The sequence below is a fragment of the Curcuma longa genome, chromosome 9 (assembly GCF_044706935.1).
Source record: "Curcuma longa cultivar G26 ecotype Majalengka, Jawa Barat chromosome 9, ITB_CL_G26_1.1, whole genome shotgun sequence".
In the NCBI taxonomy this organism is placed as follows: Eukaryota; Viridiplantae; Streptophyta; class Magnoliopsida; order Zingiberales; family Zingiberaceae; genus Curcuma; species Curcuma longa.
The window spans coordinates 1562115-1567454 of record NC_133869.1 but is presented as its reverse complement, the minus strand read 5'-3'; the positions used below and the strand labels follow the sequence as shown (position 1 = coordinate 1567454).

Sequence of the window (5340 nt, the reverse complement as noted above, 5' to 3'; positions counted from 1 at the left end):
AATAAGGACAAGCATGTGATAAACATGAGTATCATAAGCGTCTAATCTATAACAAGTATAGGAGCATGATAGGTAATCTAATCAACAAAAATGAAAGGAAGCATGCACTAAAAGAAAGGAACTGTATTGACCAAATACAGTAGACTATCCACCTGATACCGTATGTCGAATAGAACCTCCAAAAATATATCCTCGTATCATATCGAAGTCCCAAATCAATCAAGGATCTGCAAAAGAGTAATAACAACTCTAAATGTAGTGATACATCAAAGAAATCCTAATCCAATCAAGAAAACTCTAAGGGTTACTTTAACCCTCTTTAACTAACCTTAACTCGGGTTAGACTAATCTAATCCTTAGGTCGATATTAACAAAGGTTTAATCAATCAATTAATTAGTTGTATTAATCGAATCGATCAATACAACTAACCTCATGTTTAATCAAACCTAAGCTAATCAATCAATCTTAGGTTAGACTAATCCAATCTTTAGGATTGATACTAACAGGGATTAACTAATTAATTAATTAATTTCATTAATCAATTAATATAGTTAATTCCCTATTTAATCAATCCTAAATTAACCCATGTTAGATTTAATAGGCATAACCTAATCAAACTAATCGTGGTTAATTAGATCCGAGTTTAGGTTATCCATAACCTAATCTAAGGGATAAGCTCAACCTTAGTTAACCAATCAAATCATTTGGGTTCAACCCTAATTCGATCCAATTTAGGTTATCTATAACCTAATTGATCTTAATCTAATTCTTATTCCCAAATCAAACTAATAATCATTTAATAGGTATTCGATTACTCAAATCGTAAATAAATCCTAAAATTGATTAATCCATTTATGGTTTGAAACCCAATTCGAATCCTACAGACCATTCCAAGGCTCAATTAGGATCCAATTAAATCATGTTAGTCGAACACAAGTTAAACTCATTTCAATTGATCTTCAATCAAATCTAAACTAACTGATCAAGTTAACTTGATACGAGTCAGTTTAAACTAAAGCTAAGGATCAACTATAGTTCAACTGGTCCAACCCAGATTAACCAAATTATGATCAAACAAAATTAACCGAATGCAAGTAAAGAAGCTTACCTCTTCTTCTTCTTGCTTGCTACCGAACCAAGAAAACATGATCCAATTAGATTAAGAACCAAGCTATAATCTGCCAATTAAATCCAACAGTAATTTATCTTTAACCGAATCAATCCTAATAGAGTAAGAACTGATTCACCAAACAACAAGAACCCTACCAATCCAAGTATAAAACAGAAAGGGATTAGTTCATCGGATTCACCTTATTGCTTCGGCTTCGACAACCAGATCCAATCTCTTGAACTTGTTCCAATCACAGCAACAAGCTGTGAAAAAGAAGATTAATCGGTATCTCCCTCAAAACTACCCATACAATCCAAAAACTCATCCAATAGGAATTTACCTCTAATCAATATTAATCAAGCCCTACAATTACTCTTCTCTACCGAAATCCCTTAACCTTGATCTGATCGGATCTCAACACATGATTTGTGGAGAAGAAAACAATCCAAGATTAGGGAAGATTCAAGGCCAAGATACAAGATTCAATCCTAGAAATGGAAATTCTAGCTTGGACTTATCAGATTCTTCCTCCGGCCGCCGAATCACCACCTGACTTTCTGGCGATCAGATCCACTATGCTCTGCTATCGAACCAAAGAAACTAGCTTCTAAAATCCTAAATCACAGAACTTAAGATCAAGAAACCCTAACTTCTAAAAATCCAAGCTAGATCTTACCTCTTTCGCTCGATCGCCCTCTCCCACCTCCGCCGTTTGGTTGCGTGAACGCGTTTAATGTTGATGCTCGTCGTGACCTTTGCCGATGCTGCTCCGCCGTTTCTCCACTCGCCGGCGGCCCTAGTTGCCTCGCAAGCAATCGGCAACCAATCCCTAGCTTCTGCCCGCCGCGATCGAAGAGGAAGACGAAGAAACGGAGCACCGATTGCAAAATCGAAGATAGAAGGGGAGGAGAGGAATTGCCGACCGAGAGAGGAGAAGCACTGATCGGAAGAGGAGGAGAAGAAGCGGATCGGGGGGAAGAGGAGAAGAAGCGGATCGGGGAAGAGGAGAAGAATTGGATCGGCGCGCAATCGGGGAAAGAGAAGAGAAGAAGAACCAGCGCGATTTCATGTTTTTACGAGAAATCACAGTAACTTGAAAACACTTGGTACCAGGATTCATAAACTCTAGTACTTAGCCTGGAGGTCTAGAGTTCGAATCCTGGGGAAGGCAAAAACCCACTTCGAGGGGTGGGAAGTCCAGATGAGTAACGACACGGTCGACGGGCCGACGGTCGACGGTCGACGGTCGACGGTCGACGACCACAAGGGTCGCCAAATGGGCCGCCGAATGGACCGCCAAATGGGTCGGGCCGGGTCGTTACAATAAAAAGGCGCCTTTTTATTGTAACGACCCGGCCCGGCCCATTTGGCGGTCCATTCGGCGGCCCATTTGGCGGCCCGGGTTTGAGCTAAATCAGTTTAAATCCTAAGTTTTTATCGTAACCATTGAATCAGTTACTATAGCGAATCTGGTTTAATCTTGGTTCGCTTGGTTCACTAACCAAACGACCTCCGATTTGACCCAAACCAGTTGTGTTCAATTCGTCTTCGCAAGTCAAATCTTCTTATCCCTTTTATTTTGTCAAAACCTCTTCCATTATGAACCAAACCAAGTTGGTTCAATTTGGTTCAAAACTGGTTCATTTGATCTCTGATTTGAACGAAATCACTTTCGTTCATTTCGTCTTCATAAGACGAATTCATTCCCTTCCACAATGTAAAATTTCTAATCATATCCAATTAGGATTAAATTATTTACAATTTAACCCTTAAAAGTTTCGGTATTTTACATGCATCTTCAGTTGAGAATTTTTTTCCTCAAGTTGGACTCGAATCGAATCCTCAACCGATTCATTCTGAGTCGGTGGCTCAGCGTTGACTTTCTCCTTGAGGAGTACTAACTCCTCTTGGAGCGATTCAACTAGGGACTCGGACTTAGCCAATTTTTTGCTAAGTCTAATTATTATCAAAAATAATTTCACAGAACTTACATTAGGGGTCGGGCCTTCTGAACCGGATATGGATCCGTGGCTTGAGTCGGTGTCCGAGTCGTAGTCGCTTTGGTTTGGTTCGTCTTGGGCCAGTAGGGCAAGGAAGCTCATCGTCGGTTCCTCGTCCGATTCCTCGGAAGATGACTCATCCCAAGTCGCCTTCAGCGCCTTCTTTTTGAATTTGCGGTTGCCTTTCCGTTGCTTCGGACAGTCGGCGACGAAGTGACCCTTCCTCCCGCATCCGTAGCATTTGGACTCGGTCTTCCCGCATGGTTGTTGACTTCGTCTTGTTGACAACCTTTTTGATCTCCGACCGTCGAACTCCACCTTTGTTCTGGAGCATCTTGCGGATGAGGTTTACTAGCTCCGTTGTTACCTCGTCGTTGACTTCAAAGTCGGACAATTCTGCAGGTTCCAGTTCTCGCTTCTTGGTACCTGCAAACAGAGCGATACCTTTCTCCTGCACTTTCGTATTAGACTGCTCGTGTAATTCAAATTTGGAAATAAATCATCTAATTTTATTTTACTAAGGTCCCTAGAAACTTTGTAAGCATCCACCATGGATGCCCACAAGTTGTTTCTTGGGAATGCCTTAACGGCGTACCTGATTATGTCGCGGTTGTTGACTCGGTGTCCGATCGCGTAGAGGCCATTGAGGATGTCTTGGATCCTTGCGTGTAGCCCGCTCGCGGTCTCCCCTTCAAGCACTTTTATATTATACAATTTATTCACTAAAAGGTCGCGTTTACTTACCTTCGTGTCGTCGGTTCCCTCGTGGAGCTCGATCAATTTGGTCTAGAGGTCCTTAGCGCTGCTGAATGGACCCACCCGATTGAGCTTTTCCTTGGTTAGGCCGCACTAGAGCATCTGTGTGGCCTTGGCGTCAGCTTCAATCTTCTTCTGGGTGGAAGCATCCCAGTGCTCGCAAGACTATGGAGAACCATCGTTTTTAGACAGGATTGTGAATCCCGTTTGGATGATGATCCACATTTTGACCTGTGTTTTCAAGTGACATTCCATCCTGATTTTCCAGTACGAAAAGTCATCACTCGAGAACAAGGGAGGTCTTGCGGTGCTGAAACCTTCCTGATGGGTTATTTGTCTAGCACACCAAAAAAGAAAAGCAAGCAAGATTCCAAGACTCGGTCTTGGATTTAGTAGTGCGGAAAAAAATAGAAAAAAAAGAAGCAAAAAAATTAAAATTCGATCAAAAACTTCTCGATCAGTGGTTACACTAAATTCAAGAACCCCGCGCTCTTATACCAATTGTAGGATCGTATTACGCGCTAGAGGGGGGTGAATAGCGCGTTGCACTTCTTCGACCGTTTTTGAATTGTTCGATAAATCTCAAGTTGCACAGGAGAAATTGAAAATACAAATAGAAAACAGCACACGGAGGTTTACTTGGTTCACTGCATGAAGCTGCTACTCCAAGGCCCACAGTCCTCGACCGTTTACGTCGGGCAATTCACTAATTAACATGAGCCTTACGGACTCAAGTTAGCGATTACAAAAATCGTACAATGGGTAACAATAATGAAATTAGAAATAAATACAATGTTACCAAAATCGAAGGGTGGCCGATGCTTTGATGTCGAATTGATGCGGTCTCGGGGTTTCGGTGTCTTAGCGGCTCAACGGATGGATGCAGAAGGATGCAGAGCCATCGTATCAGCAGCGTAGCGAATTAGGGTTGTCGTGTGGAGTGAATTCTAGCTGCTAGTCGAAGGTTACTTATATAAGATGCTCGGGTCGACTCAACTATTCATTGAGTCGACTCACACGTCAGCCAGATCCCGATTCTGTGCGGCGACTGAGCTTCGGGTCTACTCGAGTCCCATCTGGGTCGACTCCAGTCCTACGTGGCATATATCTTGATAGGCTTTCTCCGTGGCTTGCTTATCTCTGGATGATTTGACTCGACTCCTCTCTGGGTCGACTCTAGTCTCCGGTCGACTCAGAAGCACACTCCAGTTGACTCTAATCCGAGTTTACGGAATTCTGACGAGTTGACTTCCGGAGCTTTGCATACTCAGCTTGAGTCGACTCAGGCTTCATCTGGGTCGACTCCAAGTGCAAAAATCAACCTTTTTTGCCCGAAGTATGATACAATCAGAATTTCCATTCCTGTAAGAAAGTTAGCCAAATAACATGCAAAATAAATAGGGTAGAGTTAGAAAAACTAACTCTGGGTCTTAACTTCAGGTTTCCAGTGAAACCCTGGGTTAGACCGACGC

At 42.4% G+C, this 5340-nt stretch overlaps 1 long non-coding RNA gene across 1 annotated transcript; it reads right to left on the bottom strand.

The window, feature by feature from the left end:
• Window positions 1-1376, bottom strand: LOC141834353 (uncharacterized). Its single transcript, XR_012602317.1, has 3 exons — window positions 1312-1376; window positions 1110-1179; window positions 1-227 (listed from the first exon to the last, which is right to left on the bottom strand). It is a non-coding gene; the product is annotated as an uncharacterized LOC141834353 (long non-coding RNA).
• Window positions 1377-5340: the final 3964 nt, after the last annotated feature.